At 44.8% G+C, this 26456-nt stretch overlaps 1 protein-coding gene across 1 annotated transcript in view; it reads right to left on the bottom strand.

The window, feature by feature from the left end:
• Positions 1-26456, bottom strand: part of KCNQ4 (potassium voltage-gated channel subfamily Q member 4) — a 68155-nt gene that overhangs the window by 23019 nt on the left and 18680 nt on the right. Inside the window, exon 2 of the mRNA XM_042441293.1 lies at positions 1911-2001. The gene's annotated coding sequence lies outside the window, so the exon portion shown is untranslated. The remainder of the gene's footprint in view (positions 1-1910; positions 2002-26456) is intronic.

Genomic DNA, 26456 nt, shown 5'->3' with positions numbered 1-26456 from the left:
AGCCATCATACGGACACACTAAACACGGAGATGAACATATCTTGAAAAGCCACCTGAGGGTTATTATTTTTAAGTAACAAGAATGGGACAGGGATTTGTTTTGGAAGTTCGATGTATAGGAATTGGGGTGGGAGTAGTTTAACCTTTTCCTTCCCTAATGCAATCTTGACAAAAAGCACAGAGAAACCCCATGATAAAGCCAAGGAGAAAAGATCTCACAAGAAAGAAAATGTGAGGAAGAGGTGTTAAAGCACTTTCCCCAAATGCTGCAGTCCTAAGAGAAAAGGGAGGGCATTGATAGGGACAGACAATCAATCAATCAATCAAAATATGCATATCCCTTTATCATGGGACCTCAAGATAGCATACAATACAAACGATTTAAAGCTCCTGCTTGACGAAAACCATAATTTAAACAGGACACACATGGTTGGAATCCATTATCATGCTATACAGTACATTACGCAACTTTACATATACTTGGCTATGGGGCAGAGGCACTAAGAAACCATGCTAGTAAATTGCAAAGATGTGTAACAGGATACCTATAAGAGTGTCCCAAGGTGCATTGGGCTCACTGGCATTCTCTAGTTAGTATCCTGATGCACAATGGGATTAATACACAATGGGATCAATGCACAACAGGATCAATGCACGACAGGAACAATGCACAACAGGACTGACAAACAATGAAAACAAAGTACAGTCGGACCAAGAGACAGATGCGCAACAGAACCAATGCATAATGGGACCAATGCACAATAGGACTAATGGACAATGGGACCAAGGGACTAATGCACAATGGGACCAAGAGACTGATGTATAAAGGATCCAATGTAGAATGTGACCAACGCACAAAAGGGCCAAGGGAATAATGCACAACAGGGCTAACAGGGCCAAGGGACCAGTCCACAAGGAGACTGATGCACACCAATGCATAGGACCAGCACACAATAGGACCGACACACAACAGGACCGATGCACAATGGGACTGAGATACATTGGCCCAATGCACAAGGGGACAAATGCACAATCCAGATCAACAGATGTACAATGGGACCAACATACAACAGAAGTGATGTACAACGGGACTCATGCACAACGGGGTCAATGTGTATTAGTCACACTGCTGGCTCATCTCTGTAGTAGCATTAACTGTCACCCTTTACTGGATACACACTTTACGGATCTTCTTGATTCAACCTGAAGTAATTTTACAGTGGAGATGCAGCCTCTGTCTTCTTCTGATCAAAACTTGGATCAGGGTTGCATGGTATAAATGTCCACATGTGGAATTAAACATTGATTTTGCTGGTGTTGAACAGCAACACTGCACAAACAGATGCTCAAACAGATGCTCAGTCCAATGCACAACTAAAGCAATACAACTGCAGTTCCAGCAGAGGGAGACTGGGATGCGTTGGCTGGGAATACTCATCCTTACACACAGCTGCACTTGTGGCACAACTTTACTTCAATCCCTGCTCAGCCCTGGAAACCACTGGGTGCCCTTGGACTAGTCACACTCTCTCGACCTCAAAGGCAAACCCCCCTCTGAAGAAACCTGGCAAGAAAACCCAGTGAAAGGAAGAGATTTTAGGGTTGTTATGAAAGAGCAGCAAAGCTTGGGAAAGTTGCCTTTTTGGAGGACTGTGTGCAGCATCTCCCACTGGCTGCAAGTTTCTGGGATCTGTAGTCCAAAAAGAAGGAACTTTCCCAAACACTGCAGCGTAGTGATATTGCAAAAGCTTGCTAAACCATTGCAAAAATAAAAGAGGGTGGTCTCACCGGAAGCAGAGGAGGGAAAGGAGAAGATATACAGAAATGAAGAGGAGATTGTGGGTGAGAAGACGGAAGAGTCGGAGAGATGAGGAGGGAGATAGGGAAGCCCACCTGTCCACCCCCCTTACCAGGATGAAGAGACACTGGTTGGCAAATTTTTGATGTTCTGGGATGGTTGAAAACACAGACAGGACCAGACAGCTGAAGACCAGGAGAAATCTGGAACAACAAAAGGAAGGGGACACACACATTAGGACATGCCAGGATTGCCGCCATTCAAGATATTCTGGCTACCAGGTTATCCCTTGTTTTATTTCCCAGTTAGGCTATGGAAACCCACTCTCTCAGACTCAGAGGATGGCCATGGCAAACCTCCTTTGGACAAATCTTGCCAAGAAAACCCCATGAGAGGGTCACAATAAATCCGTAATGACTTGAAGGCACACAACGACAACGGTTTTTGAACTCCCCACATCTGACCATTTGCTACTCACTACATATACACGAAATCCAAGCTTTTGCATCTACTCAAAACATCTACTCAGAACTGCATATGGCACAGTTGGTCACCAGATGGCAACACAGAAGAATCAGTGAAGCTACAGAAACTCGGAGACTATAGGGACGGTTGCGGATTTCGTTTCAGTTTGTCTTTGGTAAGAATTTTCCAGTGATAATCCTGCAATTGCGCTATTGGTTTTCACACGACGTCATGTTCAAAGTGACATTATCCCGTGAATAATTATTATCACGCAATTTGTAGAATGCATCCTCAAGAAGGACTTTGCCAACAAACTACAAACCCCCAAATTCCATAGGATGGAGCTGTGGCAATTCAAACAGTATCAAACTACATTATTTATGCAGTGCAGATGCAGCCTTCGGATTCCACAGACGCAACCATGGCAATTGGAGAGGAATCCTAGTGCTAGGATTGTGAGCCGTGAAAAAAGGGTCTTATGATAAATCTCTTTTTTAGACACAGGGACAGCTTGTCTTTTGGGTCCACCTTAGCCTTCCCTCGACTCTTAGCAGGGTTCAGAAAAACAGAATCCGCCCAATCCCTTTTCCACTATCTTGAGGGGCTAATATATATTATATATATACACACACACACAATAAACTAAGCCAAGACCATTTTTACACATTGCCTCTCTTTCCCGAACGGTGGCCAGAGAAAACGCTGATTTCAGAGAAGCACCGAGAGACAGAGAGAAGCTCTAATATTTTTCATGGCTTGTTGGAATGGGCAGAATCGTGCCAGGATTTTAAATATTTAATTGCTTTATTTTATTTTATTTTTTAAAATCATAATAATAACAACTTTGTGGCAGCTCTCCAGGGAGCGGCGAAAGGAAGCATTTGTACGGCAGGGCGTTCCATTACTGAAGGAATAGCTGGCATTGCCAAGGATAACTAGCCAGGTTGGAGAGAAGCAGCAGGACAGTGGAAAAATAGAAGGTGGCTTTTAAGAGGGGCTTGGGTTTCTAAAACTGCATCTAAGGCTTCGTCCACACTGTAGAAACAATCCAGTTTGACACCACTTTAACTCCCATGGCTCAGTGCCATGTCCCGGTTTCTCTCTCCTCCTCCCTCTTTCCCCCCTTTTTTTCCCCACAGTTTACCTCAATTGGTGCAAAGTGAGTTTGAATGGCAAAAGCTGTTTGCGCTCAAGGTGTGTCTGCACTGTAGAGATAATGCAGCTTTGATGCCACTTTAAATCACCATGGCTCCATCCCTCATAATCCTGGGATTTGTAGTTTTCTGAGGCACCAGACCTCATTGGCGGAGAAGGCTAAAGGCCTTGCAGAGACACCCCAACTTTTGTATCTCTGAGGATTTGAGGCTTCAAATCTTCAGGGATGCAAATCCCATAGGCAGAAAACCCATATTCTGCAGCTATGGGTGCAGAGTTCGTCTAGTTGAAAACATGAGAGATCATTTAAAAGCCAGACAATTCTTTGGTGTTTTGGAAAGCTCCCATTGTAGGGTCAGAAAACTGGAGCTTGTGTATCCCCAAAAGGCATTGGTGAGAGAAAAAGGATTTGGAAATTGCACCGCACTGAGTTTGGGAAGGCAGTATTGGAAATGTAACCCGCATCCTGGATCTCAATCGTGCCGATTCAGATGGTTTCTAAAAACTGAATGAACAGAAAAAGAGAAAAGGAGGAGAGAAAACCCAGGCATCAGCCAAATAAGTCAAGGTCTTCCCATATTTTTTTCCCAACTGACGAAAGGGAGGATTTGTGACCAGAGTCTCAACTCAAGGAGTGAGAATGTGATCCTTTTGCATGATGCATCTTCCCACCTCATCTTCTCAGCGACAAAGCTGCGGAAATCAAAGGTGTTTGGGTTTTAAGTGTCTACCGAAAATTTCAAAAGATTGTGGTGATGGGTTCAGATCGAGAGAAGCATACACAGCCCTCTCCTCTTTGTGTGTGTCCACATCAGAGCAACCGGACATCTTCCTTTTCCTGGTCATGTCCTACATCTCAACCTTCTGTCCAGGAGGAATGCCAAAATGTCCTTCTTTGCAAGCATGACTCAAAAGCACAAGTGTATATTTGTATTAGTGTTTTCATCTTTTATTTGGTCAGGCCCTCCATTTTTCTCAAATGTCCCACATTTTGCGGTGCATTTGTTCTTCTTTGCAGTTAGGACACCTGGTCACCCTGGTCTACGTTACCCGGTTATAACAGTTTGATCCCACTCCATGGCTCCTATGGCTGCATCCTATGGACAGGGATGTAGCCGGGGGGGAGGTCTGTGGGGTCTGGACCCACCCCTTCCATTAGATACTATGAATGGTGTGTGCCGCTGCACCACCACACCCAAGCCCCATTATAATGATGGCACTTATTCTGGACACACACACCCCCTTTCCAAAATCCTGGGTATGTCCTTGCTATGGAAATGATGCGATTTGGAGTTTGGTTAGGTGTCTGGTTAGACTTCCCTGCTAGAGAGCTCTGTTCCAGAACTTGTTGTTGCGTGCCTTCAAGTCATTTCCAGCTTATTGGGCGTGAACCTATCCTGAGGTTTTCTTGGCAAGATTTGTCCAGAGGAGGCTTGCCATGGCCTTCCTCTGAGGCTGAGAGGATGTGACTTGCCCAAGGTCACCCAGTGGTTTCATGGCCAACCTGGGAATCAAACCCTGGTCTCCAGGGTTGTAGACCAACACCTACTACCCTCCTTTAAAATTGGTGGGATTGAGAGAAAGGCTTCTCCAGAGGATCTCATAGCTCAGGTAGATTTGTACCAATTGAGCAAAAAGAAGGGTGCAAAAATAAAACAGTTCTTATTCTGTATTGCGCCATTCATTTTGAACCACTCTACAATGGGTTCCACAAAAAACAAAGACAAGAGATATGTTTCCAAGTGCCCTGTAGATGATCTTTATTTTTTGTTTTGAAACAAGCTCTTGTTTTAAAAATGATTTTTAAAAGACCATCCAGAGAGCACTGGGAAACATCTCTCTCCCTTAGTTCTTGGAGACTTCAGTTAGTTAAATGAAGAGTTGCTTCTTTTTTACAAGTCGAATGTAATGACAACCAACAGGTTTGGGGCCCTTTGGAACTACATAAAGGAAGCAAATAACTTTAAAAAGCAACCTCTGAGCTCTGCTCTGGCTCATGACAATGAAACATGGACTGTTTGTTCCACCGCAAAGCATCTTTGATAATTAGTAATTAAAGATGTAAAACAATCTCCGCTGACAAGAGGTATGCTGTCCGAAAGGATAGTGCCTTTCCCAAAACAGCCACAGATTCCAAAACTGGGCTGCTTAGGAGTGTTAAAAAGTAAGTGATTTCAAATATTTCTTTCTTTCTCTGTTTTTAACCCAATTGTCCTTTTTAAAAAAGCCAGAAGAGGCTTTGGCACAATTAGAGAAGAAGAAGAAAAAAAGACAAAGGAAAACAAAGATTGCTGAAGACAAAGGAATGGATGTGTGCAAAAAAAATGTTTTTCCCTCCGATCCAGCAATTCTAAATATGGAACAGGGCAAAGAGACTAGGGCCACCAGCTTGCATAACAGCAAGGCAAAGACCATCCATCTCCCAGGGCAGCTTTCTGCCCCCAAAGACCCAGCGGCAGCAACCACACCAGGAGGCACATGGGCATGTGTGAGCAGTTGGCAAGACATTTTGCAAAAGATGGGGCACAAAGCGGCTGGAAGACTGACTCTTGCTCATGCCAGTGAATACATCAGTAGCCACAGACAGATTCACACCAGTTTAGTGTTAGGGTTGAGAGTGAATCATAGAGCTGGAAGAGACCTCAAGGGCTATCCAGTCTGTACCCCTGCCATGCAGGAATACACAATCAAAACACCTCCAAGAGATGACCATCCTATCTCTGTTATAAACCTTCAAAGCAGGAGACTACACCACTCTCCAAGGAAATGTGTCCCACTGTCAAACAGCTCTTACCATCAGGAAGTTCTTCCTAATGTTGAAGTGGAATCTCTTTCCCTGTACTTTGCACCTATTGCTCTGGATCCTATTCTCTGGAGCAGCAGAAAACAAGCTTGCTCCATCCTCAATATGCCATCCCTTCCAATATTTAAACAGGGCTATGCTATCACCACTCAACCTTCTCTCCTCCAGGCTAAACATACTCAGCTCCCTAAGTTGGTCCTCATAAGGCATGGTTTCCAGACCCTTCACCATCTTCCGGACACGCTCCAACTTGTCAGCATCCTTTTTGAATTGTAGGGCCCAGAACTGGACACAGTATTATTCCAGGTGAGGCCGGAGACCAAAGCAGAATAGAGTGGGACTGTTACTCAACAGGATGGCAACCATCCTTTCCTCGGGAGAAAGCCAGGCAGTGGAGGACCCTTGAAGTAGTTCCACACCTTAAATCCTTTGGTGGGCCGCATGCAGCCCCAGGCCATATGTTGTGCAGGCCTAACCTAGAGTTACATGTGTATATGCTAACAGGGTTCCAGACCTGGCCTGCCTCTGGGCTGGAGATGGGAGCAAGAGAGAGAGAGAAAGCATAACAGAAGCACATAGTGAACATGCTTGGTGCTAGAGTAGTTGCATTCATCCCTTGAGAATCCTCAGGCTCCCTGCACCGTACCCTTTCCCAAGTTCAGCCGAGAGAGAGAGAAATGAGAGAGTTCCAAAACAGCTTCCCCAACAAAAGAGACCCGCCAAGATGAATCAATCAGCCTGCTAAAGATAGCAAAAGACAGGCGAGGAGGGAGAAAGGGTGGCAGGGAGGAGGAGGAGGAGGAGGAGACAAGATGCCATCCCAATCGCCCCTCTGCCATGGGAAGAAAAACAATTGTGAGCCCTCTCCCCCTTCTTCTGACATTGAGCTTCTCTTTGTTTGCTGCTGACATGAAGGATTCCAGTTGAATCAGCTGTAACAGGAGTAACAAGAGGCCTGAAACTAACTCCCAGCAAGAAAGACGGAGTGGAGAAAACCTCTCCAGTGGCAGCTCCCTTTCTCCCAATCCCTTCTTTTTTCTCTCTCTCTGCCACCCTTGTGCCAAGCTCAGACCGACACAATTCCTGACCTCAGGTGCCAGCCCTCCTGGCACTCCTGAGAGAGCTTGGAACAGTTACTTTTTCATGGGATTACAACTCCCGGCAACGTCCCCTTCCCCAAGCCAGGGGTTGAACGAAGTAACTTTTCAAATCTCTGGACTTAACCAGAACTTTTAGACATGGGAAAGCATGCAAAGAGCCTTCTCGGTGGCTGCACCCAGGCTATGGAGGGTGGTGGAGTCTCCTTCTTCGGGAGGTTTTTTAACAGAAGCTGGATGGCCGCCTTTCAGGGGTGCTTTGGTTGTGTATTCCTGCATGGCAGGATGAGGTTAGACTAGATGACCCTTGAGGTCTCTTCCAACTCTATGATGCTATGATTCACTTTACTGGCATCAAAAAAGACATCTATATGAAGGTAAATTGCGAAGCTACACAAATATCTTCCATTGATGATGAATCCATCTTTTTGGGCCCAAACAGTCAGGCCAAAATAAAGCTGCTTCGGGTCACTTTGGAGGTATGCTGTTTAAATGATGCATGTGTCCTACACGGCCGGAAGCCGCACTAAAGCTATGCTCCAGACCTAAGGACTGGAATTGAACTTTGGTGCAGCTTCTGGCCTCTTAAGATGTGTGTGTCATTTAAATAGCATACCTCCAAAGTGACCCAAAGCAGCTTTATTTTGGCCTGTCTGTTCGGACCCTTCAAAAGGCCAAGCAACCAAATAGCTAGAAGAGTTCCAACACATTACAATTAATATTTTAACTAGTATTATCTCCTTAATTTTCATAATTATTTTCCTTGGTCTCTAATCTATTTTTGAAAAAGTTAATATTTCTCTCACATATTTGCACACAACACACACACACACACATCCTATCTGTCAAACACCAGCAGGAAAGCCCTTTTGATCTAGGTAGAAACAAACTCCACAACTAAACTTAGCTGCACCCTTAGGGCTTGAGGCTTTGCAGTTTGGGTTTCTCTCCTGGCCCAGCCATTTAATTTCATGAGATGAGATTCCAGCCCTTGCCGACGGTTCAAGGGTAAAGTGAGGGGGTGTTGTGTTTGTGAGTGTGCATTGACAACCCCCTCGCACTATTGTAGCCAGACCACCTCTCGCTTCCAAAAGGACGAAGGAAAAGAAGCAAACGGTCGTGATCTCCTCCTCTAAGCTTGTCACGTCAGCAAAACATGAGAGGTGTTTGGGTAGCGGGAAGGTATGTGTCAATGGTAGAAGGAGATGAAGCAATGGAAAATGGTTTGTGGGAAAACAAACTACCTACACACACGCACACGCACCAAGAGGGGAAGACAGAGGCCAGGCTCACCAACAACAACAGAGGATATGTTGGTCTGGGAGGTGACTGTATTAGCATTTATGTTTTGACAAGAAATGTAGAAAGAGATGCAAAATAGCAGCCGGTTCGCCTTCTCATTAACCCATGCGGCAGAACTCACACCTTGGCTTTTCCAGCCCCCCATAGCTATGCAATGGGGCTTCAGAGGGTGACGTATGGCTCAACCTAATATGCAGAACTGCCCTGATATCCTGAGCAATACTGGATTGCACCAATTTTGCAGCATTTTCAGACAGGGTCCTTTCCCAGTCCAACCGAGAGTGAACCTGGGAGTTTATCACATGGGAGGAATTTCTCTTAATTTTGAATGAAAAGAAAGTGGGACCAGAACACATTCACGCGAATTCGCTAGTTCAGCGAATTTGCATGAATTCGAATTGCATTCAAACTGACTTCCCATTGCCCGAAAATAGCTTGCCATTGCCTGAAATTGCATGTGATCACCTCTCATTCAAAAACATGAAACCCCATGATTGCGTTCGGACTGACTTCCCATTGGCCAAAATTGCGTGTGGTAGTCTATCACGCAATAACGTTAAACCCCATGATTACATTCAGTTTGCCATTGGATTATACTTCCAATTTCTCTTGTCTGATAACGTCCCTGGAACCATCTGCATGCAGTTGTTGCATAGTTGGCCTTCCACATTTGCGGCTTTGACTTTTATGGATTCGATTATTCTGTCAGACGTTGACCATAGGGTTGTGCTGGAGAAACTAAAAGTTTCTAGAGAAAACACTTCTCATGGCATGCATAGATCCTCCAGCATGATTCTATGGTCAACTTGTGGCAGATGTTGACCACAGAGTTGCACTGGAAAACCTGGAGATTCCTAGAGAGGTCTTCTCTTAAAGACCTATAAAAAGCTTTTTCACATTCATGGGGGTTCTTCACCCTGAACCCCAGCAAATGTGGAGGGACCACTGAAGTTGCTTGCCTTCAATTGCTACTGACTTTTGGTGACCCTCCCTTAGCAAGATTTGTTCAAAAGGAGTTTACCATGGCCTTCCTCTGAGGCTGAATGTGACTTGTGCAATACTTTAAGCCAATGCAACACCATTTATCAATGCTAAGGGCCCTGTCTGCATGGGCCAAATAAAACAGTCATCAGGGAGAGACTGGGTGATGCATGGCCCCAAATTCCTGGTTTTGGTGCAAACCGACTGGACTAAGTCTGGCTCATTCAACACCAGAACTGGGATCTAACTCTCTTCAACTGTACTAAAATATCTCCCTGTTTTGCTCCAGATCTTCCCAGAGCCCTGCGTTCCAACACCCCCCAGATGTTTAAAAGGTGTCCCGCTGAACTACTCCATGCCAATTGCTCTCTCTGAAGTCAGAACAAGGTGCCCAGCCAGACAATCATCACTGGGCACCTCTCAAAGCAAAGCAACATGCTATGGCGGCAGACATGCCAGGTGGCACAGCAGGACATGGGTATGAATAGATGCCCAGTTTCAGAACAGAGGGTCTTTGTAACAGGGAAGGCTTTGGAAAACTCCAAAACCAGACTGCCTCCAGACTATCCCTGCCAACGCAGACAGAACCAAAGTCTGTTTGACCAAAGACCAATGTGGGGAAGGTGTGGACCATGAGTGACATTTGCCCTAAGAGACTTTCTTAAAGTCACCAGACTTGTCTTTCTCCCCTGCCAATGGACCCAAAATCGTCCTCATCCTTGGAAACCTCCAGAAGAGGTGGTTGGTCTTCCAAATCACACACAGCAGACACACACACACAGACACCAGCCTCCAAAAATAGCCAATGCCCTCCCAGTCAAACTTAGTGTCACTTCCAGTCACTTGCAGATTGGACTTTCTGCTGACTGCATGGGCCTTGAACTCCAGCACAAGTTTGCAAGGATGGACATTTCCCTCCTCAACCTGCCACAGTTGAGCAAAGGTGATCTGCCCAGAAAGGAACCCTGGAAAATTCACCTTCTTCCAGACAACCCTGCCTTTCTCAGAAATGACAACCTCTCACCTCCTACCTAATAGAGAGAGCTGTAAATAGTTTGTTACGACTGGAGACGAAGGGACCCTAATCGTATATCCGCGTCATCATGGCGAGAGCTTCGGCCAAAGCTCCAGGCGCGCTTAATGCTCCCCCAAGAAATGCAGAAGGACTCTCTTTTCCCCTCTTCAATTATTAACAAGCCCCCTTCAGTCTTCCCAATCAGCATTTCTTGCATTAACACTTTCCAAACAGGAGCCTGGAGGCAGACAAGGCAACTTGAAGCCGGGTGAGCAGAAAGAATTAAGGGAAGATGGAAATCCCATGTGCAAACAGGGATGGGAGACCACACTGCATACCCTCCAACCGTCACAATTTGGTAGAACAAGTCCCACTTAATCCTCTGCCATCCCACTTTTCCTGCTGCTTTTAAAACGTCCCGGTTTCCCTCTTTGTCCCCTTTGTCCCCACCTTACTTCCATTGCTGCAAACTGAGTTCAAAGAGCAAAAGCACAGTCAGCCCTCCTTATCCACAAATTTTTTATCCACGGATTCAACAATCCAGGGCTTTAAAATGTTTGGGGAAAATATATATATATAATTTCCAAAAAGCAAATCTTAATTTTACTGTTTTGTATAAGGGACACCATTGTACTCCTCAAAGATCCAGCCTGTAAAATCAGAACGTAAAGAGATCTTGTAGCACCTTTGAGACCAACTGAAAGAAAGAAGAACTTGGCAGAATGAGCTTTTGTAGCCTTCAGTCTGTCTTCTCAGATGCATTTGGTCATTGCAATATAATAATAAAATAATAATAATTTATTAATGCGAATGAGGTGAACATGTGATGGGTTCATGTGCTACTTTTGGCATAAACACCTCCTCTAGACCTAAAATGAGACAGAGAGTTTCCAAAATGTGGCAAAATCGAAGCCAACATGCAAAAGAAAAAGAGAGGAATGGGGAAGGCATTGTTTAGGGATAGAGATTTCGGATGAAGCATGGAAGAATTTAGATGCACCCCTATTTTTCTTACTCTTCTTAGAAAGGAGGGGTTTTTTTGTTCCTTTAAGAAAACAGCCAGGTAAGCCTTCCATTTATAGTTACGTTTAAGAGGCAAACGCAGTTGCACTTAATGGCGGTTTCGGTTTTTAAACAGATGAGCTCAGGACTTCTGGACGTCAGCAGCAAAAGGTGATAAAGAAAATCCCAAAACTTAGTAAGCAAAGTTCAGGAAGAAAGGAAATGAAAAAAGAAGCAGAAAAGGGACTCAGGCGCCGCTACTCAGCTACCAAGAATATCGATATTTTTGTTGTGATCCGCCGGATGGAGAGGCACAACTGGCATTTCAGGGTTGGTTTTTATGTATGTCTTTTCTCTACATATCCGAGGATAGCAATGCAAAGATGTCCAGAAAGATGGACCAAAGAGGACTGCCAGGCAGCATGCATTGAGTCAACACTTTTGTAAGTTCCACTAAATTCATTGGGTCTACTCTACTTGGGATAAATAGCTGAATTTAGCAGGCCAGCTGCTGTTCGTTTATGGCAGCAGATTCTCAGCTTGCAAAACTGAGGTCCAAAACACACTGCAGAAATAATCCAGGTTGAGACCACTTTCCAGTCAATATGTGGAGATACACAACTTTAAAATGCCGTACCAAGAACTAAACACCGTACTCCAGATGAGCCCTGACCGGCGCAGAATACAATAGGACTATTGCTTCCCTTGACTTGGAAACTATGCTTCTATTAATGCAGGCTAAAATGACATTCATCTTCTTTGCTGCAGCATCACACTGCTGGCTCATGATCAACTTATGATCAACAATTACCAACATATATATAATTTTAGACAGACAAATAATACAGTGGGGCCTCAGTATCTGCTAGGGTTTGCTTCCAGACCCCCATGGATACCAAAATCCGTGGATGCTCAAGTCGCATGAGATAAAATAGGGTAGTAAAATGGTGTCCCTTATATAAAATGGCAAACTCAAGGTTTACTTTTTGGGATTGATGGGTTTTTAAAAATATTTTTAAGCCGTGGATAGTGGTATCCATGAATAAGGAATCCTTGGAGGCATGCAACAACAAGAAGTAAGAATAAAAGTTAGCAATAACAGAGCACCACCTCCATTAAAAGACCTTTCCAAAGCAATCAGTTGCAAGCAGTATGACTCTGCAATGACCCAAAACTGGACTTTCGCCCATCATTCTGCTTCTCCCGTCTATTCGTCCCTCGCCCCATGGGATTAAGTATGCCAAGAAAAAGGGTCACATGAAGTACGGCATTTGAGAATCCTGCCATTAACTGGATCACCTGCTAAGCATTAGTGTCCTAAAACCTTTGCCGGGTGGTTCTTTTCAAACTGTGCCCTCCTAAATCCACGCAGACACGCACGCCGAGTTAGCGAAGGGTACTCTAAGCCGCTTAGCCAAGAGTCACATGGGGGCTATGGGTAACGAATGGGAACTTTTGCCTTAAAATGGAAAAAATAATAATAATGATACTACAGGCAGCATTGCTGGGAGGGTGAGGTGGACTGCGGGAAGATAAGTCACAGATGTTGCAAAGAAGGATGCCAAGAAGGAAAGGTTTTTCCTCCTGGATACACAAACCAAGTCTGCACCTTGGCCGATGTGCCCCCTGAACACGTGCACCAGGCTTAAGGACATCATCTACGAGCATCACAGAATTGTAGGGTTGGAAGGAACCCCAAAGGGCAGCTAGTCTAACCCCATGAAACGTCAATCTGGGATCCCCTATAGAATAGATCCTAGAGCAGCTCAGGTCATACTTCTGATCAGAAGCCAAGATCACTAAACCGAGGCGGTTGTATTTGGGCTCATTGGGCGTAAATCATCAGAAAAGGTAATAAGGCTCAGTAAAGTGGAAGGCAATAGGAAAAGAGGAAGACTGCACTGAAAATGGTTTGATTCAATTGAGGAAACCACAATCCTGAGTCTGCAAGAGTCTGGAGGTCTCCCATTTATAGGGTTGCCTTAAGTCAAAGCCAACTTGATGGCCAACAACAACTTCAAGGAAATGTATTTCTGGAAAGATTGTCAGCTCATAGTAATGTACTGTATATGCCTAGGCCATTTGACAGATGTTTGAGGAACAGTGGTGTCACCCCATCTTAGAGTGTTACCTGGTGCAGTCCGCATCCCCAAACCCCTAAATGACACCACTACTCTCCATAGATAGCAATATGTAGAAAATTGATATCTCTGTGTTGCTGCTGTTGTGTGACATCGAGTCATTTCTGACATATGGCAACCCTACAACGAACCTATCAAAGGGTTTTCTTGGCAAGATCTGTCCAGAAGGAGTTTGCCTGTGCCTTCCTCTGAGGCTGAGAGAGTGTAACTTGCCCAACGTCACTCAGTGGGTCTCCATGGCTGAACGAGGATTCGAACTCAGGTCTTCAGAGTCGTATTTCCATGCTACAGTGGGGAAAAACAACCGTTCCTCCAGCTTAGTGTCCTCAAACCGTCACTTCATGATCTTGCACTAAGTGTTCAAAACGTACATATATCAAGATTTCTGGACCTGTATGCTTACCTCCCACACCGGAGACTGTGAAGTCAGACAGAAAGAACAGCCAGAATAGGGAGAAAAGACTTTACAAAGGGACAGATCTCCAGCACTCCTTCTTTCTCCAGCCAAGAACTGGGGGAGGAAAAGCCGGGTTTGGGGTTGTTTGCTTTTCATTCCTCTCCCCCTTGGTCTTTTCACAACTAATGACCAAGAGAAGAAGAATGACACATATGCAAAGCATGTCTCTAGCATTCATCTTCATTAGCAGAGTTTTAGACAGCATGCTGGCTGATGATTTGCTCCGACGGGTGTGAAATCTATGGGCTCCTGAACTGGGAACCCAAAAGAAATGATACTGGAATATCCCTAACCCATTCCACTTCACCCTCTTGACCAGATAGAAACGTCTGCAAATTAAGTATGACATTCCCTCCAACTGTGCCGATTTGTCTTCCCACTTTTCCAGCTGCTTTTAAAATGTCCAAGGCCTGTTACAGACAGCCAAAGTAAAGCTGCTTCGAGTCACAGTGGAGGTATGGTGTTTCAATGATGCATGCGTCCTAAGAGTCCAGAAGCCACACCAAAGCCACGCTCCAGTCCTTAGGGCTGGAGCGTGGCTTTGGTGCAACTTCTGGACTCTTAGGACACATGCATCATTGAAACATCATACCTCCACTGTGACTCGAAGCAGCTTTATTTTGGCTGTCTGTAACAGGCCCAAGTTGCTCTCTTCTCCTCCCAGTTTACTAGCCAGCTTTTTTAAAACCCAAATTTCTAGACTTATACATGAGTATACACACTAAGTCACAATCTGTTGTGAAATCTGGCATTGTAGCAATGGCAGAGTGCTTTACAGACAGACACGCAATGCATAAGTACTTGCAAGCAAGTTCTCTTGAGTCTCTAAAAATCCCTCCAAAGATTGTGCATCGAATATGCAAATAAGCAATGTTTCTGTAACTGGGTATTTTGTTTTAATTCTTTCTATCAGACCCATAGCTGTATAATATTATTATTGGTAAAACGCCATCAACGGTTAGGTTCTGTTCTGTAAATATATTAAAAGAAATGAACTTGGCTCCCCGGATTAACCTTTCCAAAAAGTTGCATGCTATTTTCTATGTAAGGAAGAGCAGTCGGAAACAGAGTTCAAGTTCTGTTATGAAGTTACATAAATAAACCACTCCATTGAGCGCATTTATGCCTTGCCTCAATTTTTTTGTCATCCAAACGATATAAAAGGGGTTGCCAAATTTCTACCAATGCCCATCCCGCCGGTCTCTTTTGGTGCGTACATATGTCAGAGGTTCGAATTGCGGTTAAACATTCTCATTGATCAACTTTATGACCTCTATTTCTCCCATTAATATCTGGCTGCCAGAAGGAAGTTCCACGGTGAAATAAAGTTTTTATTATCAGCTCGATCTTTAAACAAGGCCAAGATCATTATTTCTGCCCTCTCTGGGATGCTGCAATGTAGCCAGCGATTACTTGGATCATGTTTTCCTTCATTGCAAGAAGATTTTGTAAGAATTGCCGGCAAAATCCCATATAACCATTACGTTCTGCATATCACCGAAACTGGATTCTGGCCAGACCCCCCAAACTTCAGTTATGTTCAGGAGTCGCAAGTGCAACTGTCCTGATGTAAAATATTGGGAAGCTGGTGTGATGGGTTACACACTAAAAATGGCTCTTGCATATACAAAGGGATTGCAAACTCAAGTGGTGAGTTGATGCTGGAGAGGTGGCAGTTGTTCCGGGTTGAATTTAGCTATAACAACAACCTTGGGATTATTTAAACACCAAGTCAACACACAGTATCCCATCCAAGCACTAGCCAGGGCTGCCCCTGCTTAACCTCCAAGATCAGACAAATTCTGGTGCTTTCTGGGTATATGTGTTGTATTTGCTTTCAAGACAACGTATAGTGTCCCCATGAATTTCAAAGGGTTTTCTTTAGCAAGGAATCCTCAGAGGTGGTTTCGCCAGTTGCCTCCTCTGAAATAAAATCTATAGCACCTGGCATTCCTTGGCAGTCTCCTATCCGAGTACTAGCCAGGGCTGACCCAGCTTAGCTTCCAACAGGATCTGGTGCCTTTGGGGGATTTTGACCCTCTTTGTATGAACTTTCGAGTTGCCTGTCGACTTATGGTGACCCCATGAATTTCAGAGGATTTTTCTTAGGCAAGGAATACTCAGAAGTGGTTTTGCCTGATCCTTCCCCTGCAATAAAAACCCACAGCAGCTGGTATTCATTGATAGTTTACCAACGAAGCATCTTTCGCACCCAGGGCCACTGCTCTAACACAGCTCCCTCCTTCTGCCCATTGCAGGAGCTCTTGCGCTCTGCTTCGCTTTCCCCGGCTTCCGAAGCCAACTAACTCCGTTGTCACACAACTTTCTTTTTTAAGAAAGAGAGCAACCAAGTGAACACTTGGTAGAATGTTTAATCTCACAGTAGATCTGGATGTATTTTCTATGGAGCGGTGACAGCACATAATAGATTTGTAAAACTTATGTGGGAACGGGGGCAAAGAGCAGGTCAGAGGAAAGTCATGTTGCATGGATCAGCCGGACCTATATAGTATCCACAGATGTCAACATGAACCTAACAGAAGCTTCCAGGGAAGGAAATTCTCCCAGCTATTTTCTGGCTGAAATTCCCTATTCTGCGTCAGTGTAGCATAGTGGTTTGAGTGTTGGACTAGGATTCTGGAGACCAGGGTTCGAATTCCAGCTCGGCCATGACACCCGCTAGATTACCTTGCCAAGTCACACTCTCTCAGCCTCAGAGGATGGCAATGGCTAACCCCCTCTAAAGAAACTTGCCAAGGAAACCCCAGGATAGGTTTGCATTAGGGTCGCCATACTTTGGAGGCACACAACAACAACAACAACAACACAACCTTTCCAGGTGCAAGACTCACAAAATCACAACTGCTTTCGAGTTGATGCAGCCTAAGTCTTCTCTTCTTCAAGCTAAAGGTACCCAGCTCCACAAGCTGCTCCTCATAAGGCTTCGTTTCCAGGGATTTGATCATTCTCTAATGCAAGGGGATTCTGTAGCACTTTGGAGACTAACTGTGCAAAAGACGTCGTAGCATGAGCTTTTGTAGACTTGGTCTGCTTCCTCAGATGCACAGAGTAGACCTAAGTCTACTGAGCAAGTAGACCGAAGTCTACGAAAGCTCATGCTACAACTTCTTTCACATAGTTAGTCTTCAAGCTGTGACAAGATCCCTTTGGAAACTGATATTCCAGACTAGCACAGCTGTGTCCCTGAATTCTGCCTTGATCATTCTGGTCACTGTTCTCATCTCCAGTTTTCCATCTGCATTTCCAGAACCCTTTGAAATGCACCTTGGCTTTTGGACAAGGATGCAATGATTCTTTAGGACTCCTGGAGGTAGACTGTTTTAAAAACCACTAGTTTAGATCGAAAAGGACAAACCAGGTCACTTCGCTAGCCAGTCAATGGCTCCTTGAAGACCCAGCTCCATCGTTGCTGCAAGCGCGGTTCAGAAAGAGACCAGTAAATAGTCAATCTGGCCAAGATTTGGGCTCAAGCATACTCCAGCCAAAATCCACATTTGGCTTTCCAATTCCCAAGCCAGAAGAAGGGCTCTCTCTCTCTCTCTCTCTCTCTGCTGGCTTGCCTGGAAAGCAGCTCTCCAGTCCCAGGAGGACTTTGAAAGGCAGCCTGCCTCTTGTATAAACAGCACGTCTTATAAATCCACCCATCCCTCGCTCGGCCGACCTTTATGGAGAGCAGAGAGAAGGCAGCCGATCCGCTCCAAAAGGATATAAATACCCCTGCTGCCACAATCCCAGCATTTGTTTTCCCCGGTCACCATGGCATTGGGCGGCTGCTGTTGTTTCTCCTGCCGGGTGTTACACTCCAGGCCTCTCCAGGCTGCCTGACAGGGCACCCAAAGCTCGCCAATGTTCGCCAATGCCAAGGGGAAACCTGCAAACCTGTACTCACCGGCTAGGTCCAGAGCAGGCCGCTTGGCCTTCTGCTCTGGTGCAAGCCCTTCTTGGCCATAATCCCAAGAGTCAAGACCTAGGTGGCATCTACACTGCAGAATTAATGCACTTTGATATCACTGGAACTGCCATGGCTCTCCCATGCAATGGAACCCTAGGATTTGTAGTTTAGTGAGCTATTTCCCCTTCTCTCTGGCTGCACTCATGCTAAGATGGTAAATGCTGGGGACCAAAACCAGAGGCCAAGATCTTCTCAGCTGGTCCGAACCAGCATCTACACTGTAGAAATAATGCAGTTTGACACCACATTAACTGTCATGACTCCATCCTACAAAATCTTGGCAACTGCAGTTTGGTGAGGCACCAGCACTCTTTGGCAGAAAAGGCTAAAGACCCTGTAAAACTACAAATCCCATTATCCCATAGGATGGAGCGACAGTTTGAGGTTTAAAGTTGTGTCAAAACTGCATTACATCTACAATATAGATGCACCCCTGTTGAATCCATTGTTGAATGGGGAGTCCACGACACATGGATCACACTGGTTCAATAGGTCTTCTCTATTTGGGACTAATATTACACTTCAGGACAGATCAACCTTCACTATTGGGGACACTGTCATAGCTAGACATGGCATCACTCTCCCACAAGAGCACAAAATTGTGTGGAGAAGGGAACTGTATGGATAGCAATCTCCACAAATGTACCTGCTGCCCTGAAACCAGGTGGCTTCATTGATTCAGAAGGAAAGGTGGCATATAAATATTTTAAATATATAAATAAATTAACCTTTCCTTTGGCAGTCGGGCATCCCATCCGTCCATCCATCATCCAGCGACGCTCCCTCGCAGGGCCTGGGACAGGCTGGCAAGAAAACTCAATCACCGCCTCTGATGGGACCAACTGCCACCCGGTGTAAATATTTCATGGCCAGTATTCAGAGTAGCTCCCTCCTTCATCCTTGCCCCCATCCATCAAAACCGTCAAGCCCATAAAACAAAATGAATGTATTATTATTATTATTATATTTTTAGCAGAGCTGAAGGTGCACAGGAGAGCCAGCGTGGTGCAGAGTTTCTTTGCACCTTTGCTACTTAGCTAAGTAGACATCAAGGAAAAGGCGATATAATAATAGCCAGAATGCAGTTGGGGGATTAAGTCTTCATAAATGCACTTGCATCTATGGGAATTAGAATTGGGAGGTTTTGCAACCATCGTATCCAACAGAGAACTGATGTTATGTTATTATATAGGAAAGCCAGCAAAGTGATCGATGCATATTGCAAATGATACACATTGGGACAGATCACAGAGATAATTCGAGCCAATGTATTATATTAGGCCTCAGTTCCAGACTAAGACCAACATGCATTTCATACTAAGGATATAATTCCTTACTAAGTTTCTTCTTGAAGTAATTTCAGCAATTTTCTTCCTGATGCAAGAAAATTTCCAAAAACAACCGTTTTCAAAGATTATTCGCAATCTGGGACTTATTCTGTGCAAAATTCGCACAAGGTTATTCTGTCCAGAAAGCAGTATTTTCTGCATGGGAAATAATATGTCCATGCAGATATATTAATTCTTGTGCAGAAAATGTTTGGGGGGGGGGGTTGTTTTTGTTTTCTGTGCCAATAGACAATATCCAGATTTTATGCAGAATGAATCCTCAGTTCTAGCATTTTTCTGGGCGTTAATTTGTTAATTTTCTGGGCATTAATCACCATCGTCCCTGAGCGCCCATCTCTCTGCCATCTTGTACAAAGTCGCAACAATGGGACGATCACATTGGGTGATGTCTCCCCCGAACATGGAAGGAGAATAAAAGTTTTTATAGCTCTTTCAGAAGGGATTTCAGTGGCCCCATTTGTCATCCGGTTGGCAGTTCCGCCGCTACCAGGTGGTTCTTTATAATTAAGCATCGCGCTATTCTTGTAACGCATGCGAGCCAATGCCGTCCAGCACTTTTACACCCTTCTCCTCCAATGCTAAGCGGCACCTCCCCACAAATAGCTGGAGGATCTGCTCCATTTTCAAGGCAGTTCTGATGAGTAAGCTGGTTTTTATTTTAGCTTCCTAGGAAAGCATGTGTGCAGAGGCTCCAAAGACCCTTTCCTCCTGCTGCGCCTTCCCCACATGGGGCTTGAACCTTTGGCTCAGTACACCTGCAAGGTGGCATGTTCCTCCTTCTACCCACACCAGAACATTTCCCAGCTGCTATACTATATTGCAAGGTTGGAAGGGACCCCTTGGACCAACTAGTCCAAATGTGGACAAAGTCTGGTCCCTAGATCTCACTTTGGCACACACTCCACTAGTTCCCATTCTTAGCCTTAGAGGAGTGGTTCTCAACCTGTGGGTCACAGCCCCTTTGGGGGTCAAACAACCCTTTCACGGGGGTCGAACCTAAGACCATCGGAAAACACATATTTCCAATGGTCTTAGGGACCGAGACACCGCAATTTTATGGTTGGGGGTCACCACAATATGAGGAACGGTATTAAAGGGTCGCAGCATTAGGAACGTCGAGAACCACTGCCTTAGAGGTTGGCAATGGCAAACTCTCTCTGAAACTTGACAAGAAAACCCCATGATAGGGTCGCCTTAGGGTTGCCGTAAGTCAGAAACAACTTGAAGGCACACAACAACAACAACAAATATTCGCTCTCCCACCAACCACCATGAGAATTTGGGAAGAAAGTACATCTTGGTAGACTGTGCCCCACAGACCGAATTGCTCATCTCTGGCTTTTCTACTTGATTGGAAGATGCTGCCCAAAATTTAATACCCACAAATCCTCAAGTCTCTCCTACCCATTCTCTACCAGAAGAGAAGCAATTCCTTAATACAAGAATCCAAAACCAAATCTGCTGAACTGGTCACTTTTGCCCATTCAGAGCTGCATTAATATCTCGAGCCCCCGGGTGCATGGCTAGCACTTGCGAGGGTGTGCGGCTTTCATTAAGCAACGTAACAGATGCGCCAATAAAAAGGCATGAGATTTTCCCCCGGGGACCACTAATTTGCTCCCTCCCTGAACACCCAAAGTCCAAAAGGTGAACTTTTTAACAAGAGGCCCGCTAAACATACATGCATCAAATCAGTGTTAACAAGGAGAGAGAAAGGTAAGCCAAAAAACTGTAAAGCAAACAAGCCTTAACGCTAATAGTCAGGGAGAGAACAAAATCCCTTTCTGAAGAATGGGGTCGTGGAAACCTTGGGGGGGATTGAAATGGAGGGAGGGAGATTGGGTCGCAAGACTTATGCTTCTCTTCTCGCTAATTTGCTTGGAGTCAAATTGCTCTTTTTAATGAAAAGGAAATTTTGCTGAGCCAAAGTCTTTCTCCGCATGACCCCTCGCCGCTGCCACTGCCCCCGGCCATCTCCTTGTCCCACAATGTCCAGCAGTTTTAAAAACATTAATAGTAAACCCTGCTAGACATTTTTGAGGAACAGAGAGGACCTCATAATATCAACAGGTGAACCTCCACCAAAAGGAAGGAAGGAGGAAAGTCAGGGGTAGACAAAGTGCGGCCCCTTGGAACTTTTTGCAGCCTCTCAGGATATATCTTGGGATATATTTATCTCAAAATAAATTCAGAAAAAAATGTTTTGCTGGAAATGCTTTCTATTATGGAAAGACATGGGGCAGCAATGTTTCCAGGACATGTCTTACATTTTAGCCTTCTGCCCAGGAGGAAGTCTCAAACATCCTCCATTTTGAGCAGGACTATGAAGCATGACTTTATATTTATATGAGCATTTTTAGCTTTCATTTTGCAATGGCTTATGTTTTTCTTCAATGCCCTACATTTTGTGGTGGCTTGTCCTCCTTTGTGTTTAGGACATCTGGTCACCCTGTCTTCACAACCAACAATCCTATGAAGCAGGCCTAAATTCGTCCAGTGAGCTTCATATAATCGTAGAATCATAGAGTTGGAAGGGACTCTAAAGACCACCAAGTCCAGTGATTCCCAAACTTTAGTCCTCTAGATGATTTGGACTTCAACTCTTAGAAGCCCCAGCCAACTTGAACAACAGTCAGGAATACTGGGAGCTGAAGTCCAAAACACCTGGAGGACCAAAGTTTGGGAAGCTCTGATCTAATTCAACCATGCAGGACTACACAACCAAAGCATGTCTGGGAGATGGCCATCCAACTTAGGTTTAAAGATTTCCAAAGACGGTGAGTAGTAAACCCATCTCCAGGTTTAATACTACAATCTGAAACAGCTATCCAAGGTGCTGTACCTATTGGGGTGAGTAGGCTATACAGATGGCCCTCCACATTTGCGGCTTTGACTTTTGCGGATTTGATCATTTGAAATTTTGATGAATATTGTTCTCTCTAGGAATCTCCAAGTCCTCCAGCGCAACTCTGCCAGAAGTTGACCATAGAGTTGTGCTGGAGAACCTAGGAGTTCCTAGAGAAAACACTTCTTTAGGCATTTGTAGGTGCTCCAGCATCATTCTATGACCAACCTCTGGCAGATGTTGCCTATAGAGTTGCACTGGAGGACCAGGATATTCCTAGAGAGGTGTTCTCTTAGGTAAAAAGAATCGTGTTCTTTTATTTGCGGTTTTTCCACATTCATGGGGATCCTTCATCCCTAACCCCAGCGAATGTGGAGGGATCACTGTAGAATCTTGTATAGCTCTTGCAAAGTTCACAAACACACACACACACACACACACACACACACACACACACCAATAGAGGAGCCGCTGGCTACCCCACGACTCTAATTCGCATCCGCGGGTGCCCCAGAACTCTGTAATTCTACCAGGCTTTCTCAGCCCCTTTCTTTCAGCCTGACAAATGAGAAATAGCTCTTTAATCCACATTAACTCCTCACGCAAAAGTGTACGAGGGGAATACCTCCCCATCGCATCTTCCACAGGATCAAGGGGAGCAGCAGAAACGAGAGCCTTCGACTGGAGTTATCGATTCCCAAATGGCAATGGTATTTTTAGCAAGGTTGCCGCCCTGGAAAGGGGAACAAAGCTTCAATAGCGGCCTCCCGGTCCACCTTTTTGCTCATTAGAGAGGCACCTCTGGCAAAAAATATCTGGTGGGTCCCTGACATTTAATCGCCGATCACCCGAGGAGGAGCTGGATAGAGAGAAGTGCATGATCCCACCAGAACAACGCTGCTCAAAATAGGAGAAAGTGTGGCCCCAACCTGGTTTTATTTTAGTCTCGGCTCTTGGCCCACAAGAAAAGATAAAAAATCTCAAGACCCTGGGTCTGAATGAAATTTGGGGCACAACGCCTATTGAGAAGACCCCCATTAGCTACAGTGACTACTGGATGATAAGGGTGACTCATTGTAAATGCACCACACATTGCATGAGGAGTAGCAACTTGGCAAGAACGGGTGAAAGAGAAACTTAGCTTCTCATGCACCTGAAAACCAGCAACCAAAGCCAAGCACACAATGTGGAGCTCTGTTTATACATTAATGGGCAAAGATCAGCAACAATCAGCACACCATCTTTTTTTTTGGGGGGGGGTTGCATATTTATATATTCCTCCACCGAAAATAACCTAGTCAAGAGAGATGGAGAGAGCGAGATTAGGCGAGAGAGAGAGAGAAAGACCCATAGCGCAGGGGAATCATAACACCTGCTCTTTGATTTATAGCTTCCCTGCTTTCTTCAAAACCTGCTGCAACCTTGACGCTCCAAAAAAAGGATGAGCGATCTAATTAGGCGGAAAAGAAGGAAAGTCATCGTGGATTTGGGTACCTCGACTCAATGTCTCCTACATCGACGCACCGATCCCTTTGCTCCCACCCTGGGAACCCTGCAAAGTTCCTCGGCCTGCTGTCCCCCTTTTTTCCCTTGGTTTAATTACCCTTTCCATTGAACCCGAGAAAGAAATGCCACCCCGTGCGATTAACTTATAGATCCTGGATGCTTTTGTGCGCTTTACAAAACAATTAGATGCGAGGGGGAAGGCCCTCTCCGCTCTCCGCTAACCCAATCACGCCTCATTCGCAGGCTCCCTAGCGCACAGGTTTCTAAGGCTGCTTCCCCTTCCGCAGCCACTTTTGATGAATTGTCCTGTCTCCTTTCTTGCAGGTTGCTTAAGAACGAGCTCGCTAATGAAATTAACAAATGCGGATGCACTTGGTACGTGGCACATGCATTAGCAAAGCGGTGAAGAGAGAGGCTCCCTTGCTGTCACAGATCTCCACCGCTAAGTCTCTTTCCAGGCACAAGTCAAAGTGGTGGGTATAAAGCCCTACATATTAGCGACGGGAAGAATCTGGAGAAATATTCAAAAAATGGTCAGACCAGAATATTCACAGTTTGGAACTTATTCTGCAACCCATCAAGTCATTTGTTGGTAGAAAACCAATTCAAGAGATCATGCTAGGGATATATATTGGCCCTTGGGTTTGGTTCCAGGGCCCCCCATGAATACCAAAATCTGTGGATCCTCATGTCCCATTAAATATAATGGCATTGTAAAATGGCATCCCTTATATAAAATGGCAAAATCGAAGTGTGCTTTATGAAATTTATATCTATATTAAATATTTTCAAACCATGGATAGTTGAGTTCATGGATACCGAATTCGTGGATGCGGAGAACCGGCTGTAATTCTTCAAAAGTAGTGACAAATAAATTCAGCAACTTTCTTTCCACTGTACAAAAGTCTTCTACAGCCATGCAATTTGAAAAGGCTATTCGCAATGCGTGACTTATTCCATGCAAAATTTGCACAGGATTGGTTTGTGCAGGAAACAGCATTTTTTTAACACAGAAAATAATATTTCTACACATCCATTTCTTTTCTTTCTGCTTCCTGAACAGAAAAGGCTGCTGTTGGGACCTTACTCTGTGCAAAATTCGCATGGGGTTGATTTGCACAGACAACAGCATTTTCTGCACAGAGAAAGCTGTTCCCTACACCGAAAATGCTGCTGTCTGTAAAAATATTATTTCCTACAGAAAAAGCTGTTTCTTGCATAGAAAACGCTGTTGTCTGCGCAATTCAATCGCATGCAAATTTTGTGCAGAGTAAGTCCCAAACAGGAAAAAAATTCAGTTTGACCCTAAAGATATTCCTCACCATTGCTAGGCTATCCAGGGGCTTCTGGGGATTGCAACCCTACAACATTGAAGGACTTCCAGATTCCCACTCTCTGGGCTAATACATCCCCTACTCTCTTGCTACATAGGTAGGCCAGGGGCTGATGGGACTTGCAATCCAACAACAGTTTGAGAGCTGCAGGATTTCCACCCCTGGTCTAAGACATGCTTGAGATCCTTGCAAGTTAAGTGAATCTGTGAATTCTGGTATTGATTAGAGCACCATTAAAAAACCCCAGCCTTGAGCCCCATACTGTATTTTACAATATCATTCTAATCATTGTACGTTTTATGCGCAAGTCTTTGGCCACAATAAAATTATATTTGCCTAACTCTTAGCCATCATGGCACCATTTTCTGGCCCAGCGCCCTCCGGACGTCCTAGACTACAGTTCCCATCAACCAACAGTGATGTGACTGGGGATGATGGAAACTGTGGGCCGTTATACCTAGAAGGAGCCAGGCTGCAGGAGCGTGATGCTACCAATCTTTCATCATTCGCTTAGGGATTTGCATTCTACATCTTTTGGAGCAACGGAAGTCAGGCAAGTTAACACTAATTGCTGCGCCTTTATCAATACCGGGTAAAAATAACATAAATCAATAGGAGCAACAAAAGATATAGGCCCTGAATCCTATTGTTTATAATGGTCACTCTGGATCGATTGTTGAATGGTAAGTCCCCACTTATGCAAATCCCATTGCTCCTATGCTTTAATTGGGACCACTAACAGGGATCAAGCCATTTGTAGGGCAGTGATTCCCAAACTTTGGTCCTCCAGATGTTTTGGACTTCAGATCCCAGAATTCCTGACTATTAACCAAGCTGGCAGGGGCTTCTGGGGGCTGAGATCCAAAACACCTGGAGGACCAAAGTTTGGGAACCACTGTATGTAGGCAGACATACAGCTGATGTAGTCGGGATGGTGAAACACATTTGGCTTGTTTGAAGCATTCTTAGTTTATGCCCTGCTGATTTTGACCTACGAGACATTGGTTCCCAAACTTGGGCCCTCCAGGTGTTTTGCAAATCTGCTCCCAGAAGCCCCAGTCAACTCAGTCAGGAATGCTAGGAGTTGAAGTCCAAGTCTTCTGGCATTTGGGGACCACTGTTAATAAATACCTGTATGGCTTTTTCATTAGCACTAAACATAGTCAGGCATAGGCCTTGCTGTCTTTTCATAAACAGGTAAAGGCTTTTGTTTGTTAGTTTCGGCATCTCTCC

The sequence above is a fragment of the Sceloporus undulatus genome, chromosome 9 (genome assembly GCF_019175285.1).
Source record: "Sceloporus undulatus isolate JIND9_A2432 ecotype Alabama chromosome 9, SceUnd_v1.1, whole genome shotgun sequence".
Classification (NCBI taxonomy): Eukaryota; Metazoa; Chordata; class Lepidosauria; order Squamata; family Phrynosomatidae; genus Sceloporus; species Sceloporus undulatus.
This window is presented reverse-complemented; position numbering and strand designations above follow the sequence as displayed.